General features: G+C 28.6%; 1 protein-coding gene across 1 annotated transcript in view; it reads left to right on the top strand.

The window, feature by feature from the left end:
• ptprma (protein tyrosine phosphatase receptor type Ma) overlaps positions 1-20,863 on the top strand; it is a 298,397-nt gene that overhangs the window by 68,588 nt on the left and 208,946 nt on the right.

Here is a 20,863-nt window from a genome sequence, read left to right as displayed (position 1 = left end):
TTTTTGAGTCATTTCCTTCATTTTAGCAGAGTCAGCATCACGTGACGCCCCATAAGATGAACAAACGACTCGGAAAAACCCGAAGACTCGAAACAGGTGAACTAATTCCAGTACAGAACCTAATAGGATGTTGCACATGGTTGACTGAACGAATCACTCCCCGAGACGACGACTCCTTCCCGAGTCACATTAAAGATTTGTTCAAAGTGAGCGAATCACTCAAGAACGCGCATCCCGGAGCCTGTGCTACACAAGCTTTCGTGCTTAAAAAGTATACACATTTTTATTTTTTGAAAACAATCACCGATTGTTTCGCTAGATAAGACCCTTCTTCCTCGGCTGGGATCGTTTAGAGCCTTTGAAGCCGCATTTAAACTACATTTTGGAAGTTCAAAATCGGGGGCACAATTGAAGTATGGAGAAAAATGCTGAAATGTTTTCCTCAAAAAGACAGAAAGACAGAAAGACAAGAACATCTTGGATGACAACGGGGTGAGTACATTATTTGTAAATTGTTGTTCTGGAAGTGGACTTTTAAAGAACCCTGATAGTCTCTGCTTGCAGCTATATTTTTAGATGAGACTTTAGTAATTTTGTTGTTTTTGTCATTTTGGTTGGCTTTTGTTTTTCAAATGTCATTTATTTATTCATTTTAGTTGCATTTAAAAGGCCTTTTTATACCTTTATGCTTTTCTGTGTGAATAAATGTCACCATTAGTAGGTTAGAAGACAAAACGAAAGAGAAATCCGTATTTAGATGCCGTTATACACAGATTTATATTCACTAAAGCTGAACCGTTTAACATCCAGAGTGGATTATAGATTCAGACAAATTCTTGACGAGCTCAGTTTTGTAAGTTCTGATCGTTATGAAGATGTGCAGTGTTTGCGCTCATGAGGCTGTTTGTCACACTTTAATAAACACTTCCATTAGAAGCAGCGGCCGTGGCGTTCGCTCTTAAATCTGACGCCTAACCACGCGGATCCTCCACGCCATCGGCCGCCCGTCTCCACGGCAGGGACAGGATTAATTGCGAGGACGTGGCTAATTTCACCTCACTGCACCGGAGGAGAGAAACGGGCAGGAGCGTTTATTCTCACAGCGCCGCTGATTTATGTGAACGCAGCCGGACCTACATGTACAAAAACGGAGTCCTGCGTCATAAAAAAACACATATTTTCCAGTTTACAAAGCCTTTGGAGTCTCAAATACTAATGCAGTTTTCACAAAACCACACAAAAACTCATTCCAGACCAGCTGAATTCCCTCATATGTTGTCCCAACTAGTCAAACACAGTTATCTGAACAAAGAATTTCATATTGCCAAAATATGAAGGGTTCCCAGCATGCAATGCAGCATGAATCAATAATGTGGTTACTGTTATAGCATTATTGTTTTGCTCTTTTCTGACTTCAGTTCAAGTCTTTTGTTGTTGTTTTGTCAGCACAAGAGTGATTAAATAAGTAATTAATTTGTTGGCTATATGCTGCATTAGTGAAAGAACAGTAGTGTGTTTGCTGAGAGGATGCGAACATTAGGAGACGGTTAAGACAATGTGACCTAAACACACAAATCTGACTCAGATGTTATGTCTATTTGCATTCATTTATATCCAGCTGATCACTTTTATGCATTCATTAATGAGTGAAGTTTATATTTAAAGGTAGTGACCTGAAAAAGCAAAGTGATTTGTTCATGCAGCCGACAGAAACATAAACAAATAAGAAATGCATCCAATTTTTATTTTTTTTAATCATCACTGTTCGACATGTTTTGTTAGTTTTTGTTACTAAGGTCAAAAAATGTTGTAAAATTATTGTTTGTTGTTAGATTGTTAATTTCAACGTTTATTAATACATTTTTAAATTTTAAAGTTGCATTTATTAACATTAGCTGATGTACATTTGTTAACAGAAATGAACACAGCGTAATTAATATATTAATATATTAATATTAAATGTTAATATTTAGATTTTTATATTGTATTTAAAACTACTGTACATTTTTAATGGTTCTTGTTTATATGTTTACACACTATCAGTCAAACATTTTTGAACACACGATTTTTCATGTTTTTTTTTTTAAGATTTTTTTTTTGCTCACCAAGCCTGCATTTATTTCATCCAAAGTACAGCAAGTAAAATTTTGAAATATTTTTACTATTTAAAATAACTGTTTTCTATCTGAATGTGCTTTATACTGTAATTTATTTCTGTGATGCGCAGCCGAATTTTCAGCATCATTACTCCAGTCTTCAGCGTCACATGATCCTTCACAAATCATTCTAATATGCTGATTTGCTGCTCAACAATGTTAAAAACAGTTTATATTTTTCTGGAAACTGTCATGCATGTTATTTTTCAGGATTCACAGACAGATGAATAGAACATTATAAATGACGTTACTGTCATTTTTGATCCATTTAATGCTTTCTTGATGAATAAAAGTATTATTATGATTTATTTTTTAATCATACTTTTCTCCAACTTAAATAATAGTGTATCATGGTTTTCACAAAGTAATAATTTTAAGTAATAGCTTCTGAAAATTCAGCATTGTATCACAGAAATAAATTAAAATTTACAATATATTCAAGTAGAAAACAGTTTTCTTAAATTGCAATAATTTTTCACATTTTTTACCGTACATTTTTGATCTAGTAAAATTCATGTGATCACATAAAATTCAGATTTGATCACAGGAATTAATTACATTTTACAATATTTTTTAAATATTGTATTTTAAGTTATTTTAAATTGTAATATTTCACATTTTTACTGCATTTTTGATCAAATCAAATGGATTTGATCAAATAAAATTAGTTATTATTATTATTATTATTATTATTATCATCAATATTTAAAATAGTACAGTGCTGATCCAAAGATCAGCATTTATCTGAAATAAAAAGCTTTTGTAATATTATGCACTATACCATTCAAAAGCATTATTTTTTATTTATTTATTTTTTTGGAGGAAAGAATTATAGAAACGAATACTTTAATTTAGCAAGGATGCTTTAAATTGATCAAAAGTTCTGATAAAGACATTTATAATGTTACAAAAGAAAATTCTACTCCGCTGATTTCAACATATTAATAATAATAAATGTTTTTCAGCTTTGAAATCACAGGAATAAATTGTTTTTAAATATATTAGAAAGTAGTCATTTAAAATAGTTAACAAAAATCTAAAATAAATAAATAAAAATAAAAATGTATTTAAAAACTTCTGACTTTAGATCAAATAAAAAAAATTAAAAAATGTTCAAAATCTTTTGACTGGTAGTATAAAAATGTAAATAAAGGAGCATTATGTTTGCTTTCATTCAGTATCTATTTTTAAAATATTGGTTGATTAATTGGTTATTGGCCAAAATCAATTATTGTTAAAATCCATCTTGGCTGAGCTCTAATCAAAACAATTAACACACAGTGTTACAAAATGGAAATGTGAACAGGAAATCTGTAACAACTGAGACAATATCTGAAACATTGTATCACAAGCACTTCTCATGTTTATTTAAGGTTAAGGCTAAATAGTGACAAAACAAATTAGTGTTACTCACTACAATTATTAAGAACCTGATGAAGATTTTTACATTTTCCAAATGTATTTACAGTGAACAGCAGTTTGTATGTGAACGTGAAGCTGTAGATCAGATGAACAGAGTTTGGTTCTTGTGTTTGTGGTGTCTGTGACGTGTGAAACATCAGATGTCGGCGCGTTCTTCATTCCTGCGTCCGCTGACCGTGACGCTCCTCACAGGTGCGCCGTCCCGCTCTGAACCCGGCGGCGGCGGCGGCGGCAGAAGTGGTTTTGGGTGGTAATCAATACGTGAAGCTCATATGAGCGTGACAGGCGCTCTGCAATAGTTCACCCTCCGCGCTCTATGACAGCTCTTATCTATTTAATTCTATTTCACTTCCAGCGAGGTCAAGGCCGCCGGGATATATTGGTGTTTTTCATTTGGCCGGTGTCAGACCCGACGCCCCGCTTCACACGCCTTCGCCGAGAATAGATGGAGCAGCTCGAGCTGAGACTTTCTCTGCTTTCTCATTAGCGTGCGATAATGGCGTCGCCCTCCCGGCCGCGGTACACGTACAGCTGCCGCTCGCAAAAGTGGAGCGAGAGCACGAGGACAGAAAGCGGGTCGCAAAACGCCCTGCTTTCGGTGCCACTTAGAAAGGTCAAACTCATGACGGCGCTCAGGAATCGCTGTGAATAGTTCTCCCTAAAATCAAAAGGAACAATTAGAAAATGCTTTTTGCGCAAAAGAATTTATTTATAAAATTACAGTGATGTTTGTATTTTTTATTAATACAATTTGCAACAAATAGACAATACTTTTTATTTATTTGTATTCTTTAGAAATGTTTTGTATGATGGTAGTATTTTTTTGTACAATTTTTTATTTTATTTTATTTTATTAATAGAAATGAAATAAAAATGTATGAATTAATAAAATTAATCAAATTTAAACCTAAAATAAAATAAACATTCATAATAATTTTGTAATTTACTAATTATAATTTTATTAAAATGTATTAAAAAAATACATATTTAAAAAATGAATAAAGTTAATAAAATGAAATAATAATCAATGAATTAATAAACATTTAATTAAATCAAATTTACTTCTAAAAAATATAAAATGTATAATATAAATATAAATATAAATGTATAATTTATTTTTTTAAATAAAATTGCTAATTATAATTTATAAAGTTTATAAAAAATATTATAAATGAATTCAGAAAAAATAAAAATATATTTTACTTATCTTTGTATGTACTATTTTTATTTATTGTTGTTTATATGTTGTTTATTTTATTGTGAATTCATGTGTATTTTATATTAATACAATTTGCAACAAATAAACAATTCTTTTATTTTATTTTTATTAATTAGAAATGTTTTGTATGATGGTAGCATTTTTGTACGGTTTTTGTTTTATTTTTCCATTTGATAAATTAACAATTTAATCCTAAAATAAAATCTAAATTCATAACAATTTTGAAATTACTAATTATAATTTATAGAATTTATTTTTACAAAGTTAATATAAGTAATAAGTATATAGTATAAATATAAGTGCTTTCATAAAAAAATAAAAATACATTTTACATATGTTTGTATGTACTGTATGCATTTATTTATTGGTTGTTTATTTTGTGAATTATATATAAAATCTAAATTCATAACAATTTAGTAATTACTATTTAAGTAATACTATCTAATTACTAATTTAGTAATTAAAATTTCTAAAATGTATTTTAAAAAGGTTAATATAAGTAATAAGTATATAGTATAAATAAAAGTAAATATATAAATGTATATATATTCTAAATATCTAACCATAGTATAGTCTGATATTTTGATTAATCTAATTTTAATGATAAATTGATAAAAAATAAATAATACATTTATAAATAATTAAAAATAATGAGTTTCTATTTTAAATCATTTTAAATAATTAAATAACATTTTATTGTATTTAAATATGCTTTTTTTACAACTTGTATTTTTAGTTGCTTAAATGCAGTATAATTTCTTATAATTTTAATTATAATTCTTATAATTTCTCAGTATAATAGATAATGAGCAATGAGCAGAAATGAAATATCTGTACACAGACAAAAAAGGGTCTTTGTAACAAAGCAAAAACAAATAGTTGTGCTGTTTTCTGTGTAATGTGATGTGAGTGTGCGGTTGTTCTGCATTAGTGCCGGTCGTGTTGAGGAGGTGTTTCTCTCCTCTCTGTGGTCTTGTAGTGGTTGGTGTGTGAGTATCATGTGTCTCCATCAGTGCTGCGTCTGAGACATGAAAGCGTTCTGCTAACAGGTGTAACACACAGACGTCTGCTCCGGATCAGAGTTTATCCTCCGTCCTGCTGAAGGATGCGAACAGCTCCATCAATCTGCACACATTCAGTGGCTCAGGGGAATTCAGGCCTTCAGCACTTTACTGTCCTCACATATCTGATGCCGTTTGACTCTGTAAAGCTGACAGTAAATCTACCCTAAAATGACCAGGAGACAGAAGCAGGTTAAGTCTAGTTAGACAAGTTAGTATATAATTATGATAGTAGTATTTTTATCTTTTTTTTTTTTTTTTTTTTGTACTTTTTGGGTTCATTTGATTTATTAATAATAATAGTAATAATAATAATAAAATTTATTACCAATAAATACAAAATATTAATTATTATAAAAATATATACGTTTATATATTTACTGATGCAGTTTAAGACCTTTAGACCGACAATAAATCTACTATATATCATCCCAAAGACAGAAGCAGGTTTGGTATTTAGTATATATCACAAAAAAAAATTATTTAATTAATATTATTTATTTATTATCTTTCAAATGCTTTTATACATAATTATTTAATTTATAATATTATAATAATTTGAATTAATTTGAATTAATAATTAATAATTACAGCTTGTGATTTTTTTTTTTTTTTTTTTTTTTTAATTTGATTAATACAATTTAATTTATTACAAATACCTAAAAAATAAATTAAGAATATTTTTAGAACACTTTATTTAAACAAACAAAAAGTTGCTTTTGTTTATTTATACATACTTATTTAAATTGGAATATTATAATTATTTTAATTACTAAAGTTTTTTGTACATCTTGTAATTTTTGCATTAAAATAAATGTAAAAACAAATAAATAATGCATTTTATTTACTTATTTGTTTAGTGTTTGTTGCGTTGCCTGTACTTTGTTGATTAATACAATTTTCAAAAAACATTTTGTTTACAATTTATTATAAATAAATAAAAAATATAAATGAATAATACATTTATGACACATTTAATTAATGAATTATTATTATTATTATTTTTACATAAAACAATTAAATAAAACAAAGAAATAAAATACATAAATAACTAAAATAAAATTAAGAATTAAACTAGATATTTATTTGTGCATCAGATACACTACCTGTCAAAAGTTTTTAAATGAGATTTTTAATGTTTTTTAAAGAAGTCTCTTCTGCTGACCAAAAGCAGTAAAATTTTAAAATATTTTTACTATTTACAATAACTGTTTTCTGTTTAAAAAATATTTTATATTTATTTATTTCTGTAATTTCAAAGCTGAATTTTTAGCAATTTTAGCTATTTTTGTCATTGATCATTTGATTCCTGAGTAATGAAAAACTGCTTTCATAACACTGATCTGTTGTACAGTATCTTGTGTTTTGTTGTTATGAAACATGGTTTTCCTGCAATGATTCTCTTCGTGGTAGTTCAGCTCTTATAGTTCGATCGTCTTCATCTCCGTCAGATCTTCAGCTTACGCTGTGTTTGCTGTAGTTCGTGTTGTTCTGATGGTTTAAATCTGTGTGTTTGTATCAGGACTGGAGGTTTGCTGTAGTTTGAGGTTTTATTGGCAGGAATCTCAGTCCTGAATGTCCTGATGTGATCGAGCAAACCTCAGTTCTGGACTGAACTCTCGCGTTCTGGCGTCTGATTGGTTCTCGACTCTCACGCCCACATTCATCAGAAATAACCCGTCGTATTCGGTGGGTTTGTGTTTCCTGAACACGTGTCAGAGTCGGTTTGTTGTGATTTCTTCTGGATCGTTCTGCTAATGTCTTCAGAGCTTCTCTGTGAGATGAACGGCCTCATTCACGTCCCGCGCCGCCGTCGGTAACCGCTCGCCACAAATGAATGCGAAGAACACGAGCGCGAGCAAAACCCCTGCCGTACTTTCCACATCGCTGCGCTTTATTTGTGCTCACGTTTCTGCCGTGTGATGCATTAAAACTGCTCGTTTGGTGATCAGACTCACGTGCACATCAGCCTCCGACTTCATATGTCAACACCAAACATGCTATTATGGTTAAAAGACACAAATATGGAAAACTTTTTTTTTTTTTTTTTTTTTTTTTTTTTTTTTTTTACTGCAAACCTGTTATAGTTGCACTTTTGCTTCTTAAACACATTGCATTGCAATGCTTTGTGCAATACTTTAAATAAAAAAAATTTAAATGTAAAAAATATTACTTAAGCATAATAATAATAATAATAATAATAATAACATTTTAGGTAATTAATTAAAATATTATGTGCTTATAACAGTTAATATTAAAATATTGTAAGTAGGCAGGTAACTAACTTTTGAACAGAGGTTGAAAGTCAATTATGGAATTATGTGTTTTTGCATATTTTAATATGAATTTTAATACAGCTACTACTACCTCTACTGCAAATTAAAATTTAAAAAAAATATTAAAAATGGATTAAAAAACTAATAAAATAATAAAATAAATCCAAATTATTCATTATTATTATTATTATTATTATGCACTCTAATAATGCTACTACTAGTACTACTACTACCACTACTACTAAATAAAATAAATAAAAAATAAATAATATAATAATAATAATAATAATAATAATTTATAAATAATTATTTAACTATTACTAAATAAATAAATAAATGCAAAATGTTGAATTAATAATTATTATTATGCATTTTACTACTACTACTACTACTACTACCACCACCACTACTGCTAAATAAAATAAATCAAAATAAGATAAATACAAAATATTTTTTATTATTAAAAATAACAATAATAGTAATAATAGTAATAGTAATAGTAATAATAATAATATGCATTTTACAAAATATAACAAAAAATACAAAATATTGTAATATTGTATTATTATTATTATTATTATTTTTTTTATCATGCATTTTACTACTGCTACTGCTGTTACTGCTAAATAAAATAAAATAAAAAATAAAATAAATAAAATACAAAGTATTTAATTCTTCTTATTATTCTTTTTATGTATTTTACAACTGCTACTACTACTACTATCATTACCACTATTACTAAAATAAAATAAATACAAAATATTATTATAATTATTATTATTATTATTTTTTTTATTATTATTATTATGCTTAAATAATATTAAACCATATTTTGAAATAATTATAATATTATACAATTATTCTACTTAATATTAACATATTTTATAGGCAGGTAACTAACTTTTGGAACACAGGTTAAAAGTCAAATTCGGAATTATGTATCATTTTTGTATAGTATTTTAATATTCATTTTAATGCTACTATTGCTACTAATTATTATTTGTAGTATTATTTATATTAATAATAACAATAACAGTAATAATAATATTAAAATGAATAGTTCTTTTAATAAATATATAGCAATTATTTAACATTTTAATATGAATTATCATTAACATTAATATTAAAACTAATAGATTTTATTTATTTATTTATAAAAAAAGAATGAAGCTGTGGTGCAGTGTCAGTGTCAGTGTTGACTAGAGCTAATATATTCCCGTGGCCTCAGTAACATGTTGTTGACATCAATGCAGATGTATTAAACCCAGCCGGTGAAAAACAGTCTCACCGCAGGAAATAATCATCCGCTTTAGATTCATGTAGAGACGTGAGCGGGTCTATTCGTCACAGCGACGCTCAAATTGACCCGGACGCGCGGTAAACGGCTGTTAATATGAGCCGAACGCCCGCGGGGATCCTGATACCTGCCCGCGAGACGCACGAGCGCAATAACGGCGCGGACACGAGCAGCAAACGCGCCCGGCGGCTTCACGCGCTTATTAATATTTCAAATGCGCCGCGTTATCAGGGCAAACACAGCTGCTCCCAAATAAATAAAGCCCACCATCCAGTTCATCAGCCTGACGCGCCGCTCTTTCATGTGTCCCGCGTGATAACCGCATCACGACGACCTTTAGCGCGCGCCTCCAACGCCGATCGACGGCGCGCCACGTTTGTTTAAACGCACGATAAGCGTCCGTCGGGCCTGTTGCACGCGTCTGTCAACACGCTGATCCGGACGACGGTTCATACTTGATATTTGAGTGTGTGGAGTAAAACAAGAGCACCACAGATGCTGCTAATTAAAATAAACTCAAAATAAATAAATAAAATAAATCCTAAATATTTATTTATTTATTTATTTAGTATGCATTTAAATAACGTTACTTCTACTACCACTACTACAAATTTAAAATGAGAAAAAAAAAAAAAATAAAAAAAAAATATATATATATATATATATAATATATATATATATATATATATATATATATATATATATAATGCATTCTAGAAATGCTACTACTACTACTAGTAGTACTACTACTGCCACTACCACTACTACTAAATAAAAATAAATACAATAAATACAAAATATTAATAATAATAATTATTATTATTATTATTATAAATAATTATTAAACCATTACTAAATAAAATTAAAATTAAATAAAATATATACAAAATATTGAATTATGAATTATTATTATTATTATTATTATTATTATGCATTCTAAAAATGCTACTACTAGTACTACTACTAGTAGTACAACCACTACCACTACTAATAAATAAAATTAAATAAATAAATATAATAAATACAAAATATTAATTATTATTATTAAATTATTAAATGATTAATTTTCTATTAATATTATTATTAAATTATTAAATTAAATTATTATAAATAATTATTAAACTATTACTAAATAAAATACATAAAAATAAAATAAATACAAAATGTTGAATTATTAATGACTTCTACTACTACTACTACTATTACCACTACTGCTAAATAAAATAAAATAAATAAATAAATAAATAAAAAAAATAAAAAATAATTAATTGCTGCTGCATCTTCTTCTGCATTTTAATACTGTTACTAAATTACTACAGAGAGTAAATCTGCATGACTGTGTTTGTTTGGGGTTTTAGAAGTGACTTTTGTTCTTGTCTGGGTGTGAACCTTTTTCAATTTGAATGTCTGTTTTGTGAAAAAGATGCTCTAAACACATTGTTTTGATTTGGTGCTTTAACTGAGTCATGGGAAAATTGACCTGATGAGTTACAGCTGCTCTGTGCTGATTGGTTGCGCTCTCAGATGGGCGGGGCTTCGCTGGGCTTCAGCCAAGGAGTGAATGAAACATTACAGTACCTCACATTATTATAGTTATTCTAGATCGTGGGTTGGTGTTTTCTGTGTTTAATTTATAGTTTGTGATGTTGTGTTGTTTGTCAGTACTGTAAGCATGCAGTGTGCAGCTGGTGCTCATCTGCTTTCAGATGGAAATACACTGTGTTTATGATTGCGCTGTGCTAACCGATTTCAATTGCTGCTGATGGGCATCCAAATCATCTCTGTGACCTCTGAGGTCTTCACATTAGCCTTAGCATGCTTTCTGACCTCCGTCTGTTCCTCTTGAATATCCCACAATGCTGCTGTTTGTGTGCGTGCCGCTGTGACGGTGCTGTTCGGGGTAATTGGGACCAGCAGGGCATCAGAACGACTTCATTACATTACAGCGGGTCAGAGTTCAGACAGAAGAGACGCTCGTACTGCTGTTTATGGATTGATCACACTGAGACTGAATCTCCTGCACGAGCTCATCATTTATGACTGATGTCACAGCCATCTAATCTTTGCCTCACTGTGATTGGCTGCTGTGCAGGCTCTCATTTGCATAAAGATGAGCATTTCCCAACACAGTCATGACAGAGACGAGTGTTTCTAACAATAATGCAGATTTGTTGGCGTTCAGACATGACGTTTAGCTGTTTATCCAGTGAGACTTGTGTAAAATGATGTGTTTAATGTCTTACATTATTATAGGCCTGTTTAACGATTCATTGCGATTAATCGCATCCAAAATAAAGTAAATACATATTTGTTTACATAATATATGTGTGTGTGCTGTGTATATTTATTATGTATATATAAACACACACACATGCATGAATATATTTAATAAAAATGTATGTTTATATATTAAAAATATCTATATACAATACCAATTATATGAATATAAATATATGCACGTAAATATTTTCAAAATATATACGGTATGTGTGTGTATTTATATATACATAATAATAAATATATATATTTATATTATTATATATTATACATTTTTATGTATTGTATTTTTATATACAAATAATATATAATTATATATGATTATATATTGTATTTATAAATACAAAATATATACACAGTACACACATATATTATGTAAACAAAAACTTTTATTTTGGATGCAGTTAATTGTCAATAATTGTTTAACAGCTCTACATTATTATAATATGCTTTTTTGCACACAAAATTAATAATAAAAATTACTAATAAAAATTTGAATATTATTTATATTATTTTAATATTTTTATTTTATATATATATATATATATAAACAGAAACCCCAGTTGCAATCTTAAGTTCAATAAACTTAAATGTGTTATTATTTTATTTATTATTATTACTACTTTATTATTACAGTAATATTTTTTTATTTTTTTCAATTATTTTTTATTTTTATTTAAAGCCTGTGCAACATTTAATTGCATCATATATACACAGTCAAGTTTGTGAACAGTAAGATTTTTAATGTTTTTCAAGAAGTTTCTTCTGCTCACCAAGCCTGAATTTTTATTATCCAAAGTACAGCAAAAATTTTGAAATATTTTACTATTTAAAATAATCATTTTTTTATTTGAATATATTTTAAACTGTAATTTATTTCTGTGATCAAATCTGAATTTTCAGCATCATTACTCCAGTCTTCAGTGTCACATGATCCTTCACAAATCATTTTAATATGCAGATTTGCTTGGATCTGTTCAAGAAATTTTATTTTATTTTATTTTATTTTATTTTATTTTATTTTATTTTATTTTATTTTATTTTTTTCAGGATTCTTTGATGAATAGAAAGATCCAAAGATCAGCATTATCTGAAATAAAAAAAAGCTAAACGCTACACCATTCAAAATTCAAAATTAATACGTTTATTTAGCAAAGATGCATTTAATTGATCAAAAGTGATGATAAAGACATTTATAATGTTAAAAAAGATTTCTATTTCAGATAAATGCTGTTCTTCTGAACTTTCTATTCATCAAAGAAACCTGAAAAATTTCTACTCAGCTGTTTTCAACATAATAACAACAACAACAACAACAACAACAACAACAACAATAATAATAATGTTTTTTGAACAGCAAATCAGTATATTAGAATGATTTCTGAAGGATCATGTGACACTAAAGACTGGAGTAATGATGCTGAAAATTCAGATTTGAAATCACAGAAATAAATTACATTTTCAAATATATTCAAATAGAAAACAGTTATTTTAAATAGTAAAAATATTTCTGAATTTTACTCTTTTTGCTGTGCTTTGGATCAAATAAATACAGGTTTGGTGAGCAGAAGAGACTTCTTTAAAAAACATTAAAAATCTTACTGTTCAGAAACTTTTGACTGGTAGTGTGTGTGTTTGTTTGTTTAATTATTTATTTATAATATCTGTATTATTCATATAAAATTCTCACTTTAGTTCCAGTGCTTCAGTGAAGTTTTATTTGTTTTATTTATCCGAGCGTCCGGAGTGTTTGCATTGTCAGCTTTCGCTTAGTGAATTGACCTTGACCGTTCGACGTATTAAGTAGAGAGTATTTGTTTGGTAAGTGAGCTAATGTGATCAAACAGGCTTAACTCTGACGAATGCTGTTTATGCCCCGTGATTATTTGGATTATATTATTCCATCAATCCTGAGGCTCCGGCTCCAAACGCGGGATCATTCGCACCGCATTAAAAAGCTATTTGTGAGCGCGTGTCGCGGGGCGGCGGGAGCGCGCCGTTAATTTCCCGTGTCGGGGCGTGTTATCAACGGACCGCATGACTGCGGGACGCCCGTATCGCCCGTCCGTATGTCCGTCTGTCTGTCGGGAGACGTGGTGTTTGATTACTAAAGGACCTATCAGTAATTAAACCCATCACACCCGTGACACCGGGACAGTCTGAACTCTGACAGTGCATTCGCTTTGTATTTTTCCTCCTTTGTTTGCACTGAAAATAAACAAAAGCATGATTTTTTTCTATAAACAACAACAAGAAAGAGCACCATTAAAGTCTGTATGACTCCAGCATTGTACTCAAGTGTTCTGTTCTCATTGTGTGAAGAACAGACCCAAATGTCTTGCGCCACAGCAGCTCTAGAGAGTCTTTATGGTGGAGCAGTGTGTTTTCGGAGAGTTTCCACACTGGCACTGAACTCTCGTCCGTTTCCACGTGTCTGTCTCCATGGCGATCGGGCCGAAAGGGCGGGTCTCAGTAAACAGGACACGCCCCTTGTGTTTTTGCCCAGATGTTTCCACTCATTTCTTGAGGAGTGTCTCACTCACTGACAGATGGAAATGAGGATAGACTGTTTTTCAGTTCATGAATGAGAATTTAATTAGAATGGGTCACAACCCACATTTGAATGGGATTTTATTTGATTAAATGAGGTAACAGCATTCTGGGGAGTTATGTTATTCCACACTGCCTCTAAAATAAAATAAAAATAAAATAAAATAAAATAAAATAAAATAAAATAACATTTATTTTAAATAAAATATGCATTTATTGATTTTAAATAAAATATATATTTATTGATTTTAAATAAAAAATGTATTTTTTGATTTTTAAATAAAAAATGTATTTATTGATTTTAAGTAAAAAATGTATCTATTGATTTTAAATAAAAAATGTATCTATTGATTTTAAATAAAAATAAAATATTTATTGATTTTAAATAAATGTAAAATATTTATTGATTTTAAATAAAAATAAAATATTTATTTATTTAAAAAAATATATATATTTTTTTTTATTTTAATAATTTATTTTGAATATCTGTTCCAGAACCCAGTTTATGGTTTATATATTATATTATAGTTTTATTATGCAATATATAAACCATGTGAAATATAAAAATGATTATTTAAAATTTATTTACAATTATTTAAAATAATAATAATTATTTTGTTGCATATTATTAATGAGATGAGGTGTTTATTCATAACTGGTTCATAAAAAAACGATTAAATAAAATTTAAAAATAAAAACATTTATTAAAAAATAAAAAATAAAATGATTATTGATATTTTTTTTTTTTTTTTTTTTTTTTTTTTTTTTGGTTAAGTATTTCTTTAAAGAATAAAATAAAATAACTTTTTACATGGATAGATTTTTATGTATTATTATTATTATTTTAATTATTATTAAGCTGTTCTTCATTAAAAAATATATATAGTCGTCTAATAGTAGCAATGAAGTGAATAAAATAATATTATGCAAAAATTGACATTATTAATAACTGATGTTTTGAACTTCTGTCCCAGAACCTAGTTCATGGTTTATATAGTCTATTACAGTTTTATTACCATGCAATATATGAAAATGATTGCTGAAATTTTTTTAAATAATAATAATTATTTTATTGCATATTAGTATTGAGATGAGGTGTTCATTCATAACATTCATTACTGGTTCATAAAAAAATATTAAATTAAATATAAAATATAAAATATAAAATAAAAAAAATAAAATACAATTATTTTTTATTTTTGGGTTAAGTATTTCTTTAAAGAATAAAATAAAATAAAATAACTTTTTACATGTACATATTTTTATACGGTACTACTATTTTTGGAATTATTATTAAGATAAAAAAGATAAGCTAGTTCATATATATATATATATATATATATACACTTTAGAAATACTATATAAATACTTAATTTTATTCTTTAAAGAAATACTTAACCAACCAAAAAAAAAATATATATATATATATATATAGTAGGCTGATAGTGGCAGTAAAGTGAATAAAAAGTGAAAATTGACATTTTCAATAATTGACATTTTGAACATTTTTTCCGTGTAATTTGAAATTTTATTTTAAATTTATTTAAATTATTTAAAATAATTATGAGGTGAAATGTTCATTCATAACTGGTTCATAAGAAATATGAAATAAAAATATACTAAAATTAACAAAAAAATAAAATATAACAATATTATTATTGCTTTTTGGGTTAAGTATTTCTACAGAGAATCATCTGAACACAGTGACACGTTGTAGAAAAACACAAAGGATCAAATCCATCCCATCATTCCGTCATAATCCGGGTATTTACAGGCCAATTGTGTGGGATTATACGAGAAGGGATCGGAATCATCTTTTGCGAGCTGCTTTATCTCGGCAGGACGTCGTGAGGAATACGGCCGAATTGAATTAGACGCCATTACCCGCCAGCGGCACGTGACGGCGGTTAAATTCGTCTGATTTCTGGGTTTGCGCGTCCCGTCGGAGCCCGAATGGAGCCCAGCGGCAGGCTGTTCAATTTCAGCGGCCGGTCGAGCGGCTCTGGAGAATTATGGCCGGCGGTAAAGCTCTCGACACGCGCGTAATGAAACTCCCGCTCGAGCTGCCGCGGCGCTATTTCATCCCGCTCGCCCCGTATTAATTAAATATCCATTTATGGCGCCGTATCAATTTATGGCTCGTATCTGCTCGCGCCAATACCTACAAACAGGCCTCTGACTCGCATTATGTCTTTATGGCGCTCAGCTTGAGACGCTATTTGCCGGGATTGATTAGAACAGAATGAAGCTAAAGGAGCGCGGCCGAACGGGGCGCCGGTGCACGCTGGGACGCCCCGCTTTCCTGTTGGAGAGGTGATTTGTTGCAGGGTCACGTCTCTCTAAATCGTCTCGGGCCGCGGTCGCCTGTCAGAGACTCGTGTTCCCGCGACGGCTTATAAAACACAACCAGCCGCACGATCGGACGCTTCGCTTTCCGCGTGCTGCACGGATTCTGTGTCTGCAAACACCGGGATCGGTTCACTGAGGTCTAGAACTGAAGGATCTAGATTAACAGTTTAGTTAATTAATGAGAATTTGAGGTTGAAAAAGAACTGTCCTAGGATGTGTTTGTTTGTGTGTGTACACATATATATATATATATTTTTATTTATAAATCTATATTTTAATTCTATATCTATTCTTTTTGAAGTATTTTTTACATATGTAATATTTTATTTAAATGTTTAAGTATATATTTATAATTTATTTATATTATTTAACTTTATTTATACTATAAATATTTATCTCTTGCCATTATTATCATTAGTATTATTTAAAATTAAAAAGTATGTATATGTATTATATTATATATTTTATTTAATTATATTTACTTAATTATATATTTATATTTAATTGTGTATTTCGATTTATAAGTTTATATTTTAATTATATAATTATTCTTTTTGAAGTATTTGTGTATTTTTTTTATATAATATGTAATATTTTGTTTAAGTGTTTAAATATATTTATAATTTACTTATATTATTTAACTTTATATTATGAAGATTTATTTTTTTTATCTCTTGACATTATTATTATTATTAATTTTATTATTATTAGGGTGTGTGTGTGTGCATATATATATATATATATATATATAGGTTTAATTATATATTTATATTTAATTGTATATTTTTATTTATAAGTCAATATTTTAATTGTAGATTTATTCTTTTTGAAGTATTTATTTTTTATATATGTAATATTTTATTTAAATGTTTAAATATGTATTTATTTATTTATTTATATTTAATTATATATTTAATTATATATTTATTCTTTTTGAAATTTATATATATATATATATATATATATATATATATATATATATAATTTTTTTTTTTTAAATGTTTAAATATATTTATAATTTGCTTATATTATTTAACTTTATTTATATTATTTTATATTATAAAGATTTATCTTTTATCTCTTGACATTATTATTATTATTTAAAATAAAAAAGTATGTATATATTATATTACATATTTTATTTCATTATAAATGTTTTATTATTATATATATTATTATAAATTATATATATATATATATATATATATATAATTTAGATATTACTTTGTAATATTATATTATTTTTCATTATTATATTATTATTATTAATATTATTGAAAAAAAATATATATAATTATTTTAACATTTTTAGTTATATGTTAATAATCTATTTATATTACAAAGATGTATCTGTTATTGTTTAACATTATTATTGTTATTATTATTACTTATTTTTCATTTATGTATGTTAAATAAATAAATAAATAAATAAGAAATATATGTTATTAAAATATTTTGTCATATATTTATAATCTATATTTGTGATCTCTTGGCAAACTTGGCTTTTCCTGGCAAATCTTTAAATTTCAGTTCATTTTAATTGCTCAGGTTCATCTTTCTGCATCTTAATTCCAATCCAGTTCAATTTCAACAATTCTGAATAATTCTGAAATATTCAGCATTGGGTGACGCCCACCTTTTCACTAGCCAATCATTCCCTGATGCACATGATCAAGCCCCGCCCCACATTTATCCTCATTTAATATTCAGTTTCACTCTTGAGTGCGTGAGATGGTTGTGAATGTTGATGTTTGACGCTCTCAGTAATTTTGTGACTCTCACACGAGTGACGGAGTGTTTCTGTGCAGATGGACGTAAGACGTCTCCAGGCAATTATTTCTAATCACTTTGAAGAGTGCGATTGTTTCAGTGATAACAGCCGCATCCGTACGCCGAGGCTTTTATCGGCTGCCGTTAACGAGGCGTCGTTAGCGCCGCGTCTGGACGTCACCCGTTAGAGTTCGCCGCTAATAAGGCCGTGATGGATCGCCGAAACAGAGACGGACTCCTGCGAGACTCAGAAAAACAGCTCATTATTGAACAAATCAAAGAACAAGCAGCTCGACTTCTCTTTATTCGTCCGCACCGGTGTTTCTCTCCCACCTGAGCGTCTCTCCGAGCGTCAGAAAGCGTCTGAAATGATCCACTTAGTGCCGGAGAGACCAGACGCAAATCAAATCAGCGCAAAAGCTGAGATTTCCTCTGCTGAAGGTTAAAATAAAAGAGGAACTTTGAAGACCAGAAGCGTGTGTTTTTGCTCTTCTGCTGCTCCAGAGGTCAGAGGTCAGTTTCTGACCCTTTTAGAGAATTACTCAAGAACGCAGGCGTTTCTTTATTCACTTTAACTGGAGAAGTCTGTAGGACGGAGTCATGAGCAGCTTTTATAATGTTCTGAGAAATACTGAAAAATGTGAAATATTTTTACAATGTAAAATAGTGAATATCTGTTAAAATGTAATTTATTTCTGTGATCAAAGCTGAATTTTCAGCATCATTGCTCCAGTCTCCAGTGTCACATGATCAAATAAAATTGGGCTTCGCATTAACAGAAATAAATTACATCTTACAATATATTAAAATATAAAACAGTTCTTTTAAATTCTAATATTTTTTCCACATTTTTTACTGTATTTTTGATCTAGTAAAATGTATATGGTCAAATAAAATTTGATCACAGGAATTATTATTATTATTATTTTCATATTCATATTTTTTACTGCATTTTAAAATTTAAAATTAAAATTAAATTTAAAAAAATGCTTCACATTAACAGGAATAAATTGCATATTGCTGTATATTAAGAAGACACTTATTTTAAATTAAAAACATTTTTCCACATTTTTTACTGTAGTTTTGATCCAGTAAAATTCAAGTTTTATCAGAGAAAATTAATTACATTTTACAATATTTTCAAATAGAGAACAGTTGTTTTAACTTGTAATATTTCAAATTTTTACTGTATTTTTGATCAAATAAAATGCATTTGATCAAATAAAATGCATTTGATCAAATAAAATTTTGCTTCATATTAACAGGAATAAATTACATCTTACAATATATTCAAATAGAAAACAGTTCTTTTAAATGCTAATAATTTTTCACAATTTTTTTTTACTGTATCTGCTAAAAAATGCATTTTGATCAAATGAAATTTTGCTTTGCATTAACAGGAATAAATTACATATTACAATATATTCAAATAGAATACAGTTATTTTACATTTTAATATTTTTTTCACATTTTTTACTGTATTTTTGATCCAGTAAAATGTATGTGATCAAATAAAATTGAGGTTTGATTACTGGAATTAATTACATTTTACAGTATTTCTTAATAGAAAATGTTTTTTTTATATTTTCACACATTTTTTACTGTATTTTTGATCTAGTAAAATGTATATGGTCAAATAAAATCTAGCTTTGATCTCAGGAATAAATAACATTTTACTATATAATCATATAGAAAATGGTTCTTTTTAACTATAATAATATTTCACATTTTTAATGTATTTTTGATCAAATAAAATTTGGCTTCACATTAACAGGAATAAATTACATCTTAGAATATGTTAAAAAATAAAACAATTCTTTTAAATTCTAATATTTAATATTTTTTCAGATTTTTTACTGTATTTTTGATCTAGTAAAATGTATGCAATCAAATAAAATCTAGCTTTGATCTCAGGAATAAATTACATTTTACTATATAATTATATAGAAAATGATTCTTTTTAACTATAATAATATTTCACATTTTTACTGTATTTTTGATCACATAAATGCAGCCTTGATGAGCAGAAGAGACTCTTTTAGAAAGATAAAAAAAAAAAAAAAAAACTTATTCCAAACTTTAGCCTGGTCCTCTCCAGTTCAAAAAGAGCGTTTCCTGGAACTAAAGAGCAGAAATGATTGTTCAAGATCCTTGAACATGAAAAGCTAAATTCTGACATCATAAAGTGGCTTTTAGGAGAAAAATGGAAGATCTGACCAGAACATCTCTGATCATCTTCATCTTAAGTTATCAAGATCTCAGGTGTATTTTAAGATGTTTGTCCCGCGATCAGATGCGTTAGTCCAGCCGTATCATTGTTTTGTGTCGTATGGTACGGCGTCTACAGGAAGTGTTTGCCCTCACAGGAAGCAGATGGTCTCGTTCAGAACCTGGCAGACGTCTTCACATCATTCATGGAAGCCATTAGAGCGAAGACAAAGGGGAGAAGATGCTGATGTGCCACCTGGGCAGGAACAGACTCGTCG

Source organism: Labeo rohita, unplaced genomic scaffold, assembly GCF_022985175.1.
Source record: "Labeo rohita strain BAU-BD-2019 unplaced genomic scaffold, IGBB_LRoh.1.0 scaffold_75, whole genome shotgun sequence".
In the NCBI taxonomy this organism is placed as follows: domain Eukaryota; kingdom Metazoa; phylum Chordata; class Actinopteri; order Cypriniformes; family Cyprinidae; genus Labeo; species Labeo rohita.
Note: the sequence above shows the minus strand (reverse complement) of the source record. Positions and strands in the feature narration are given on the sequence as shown.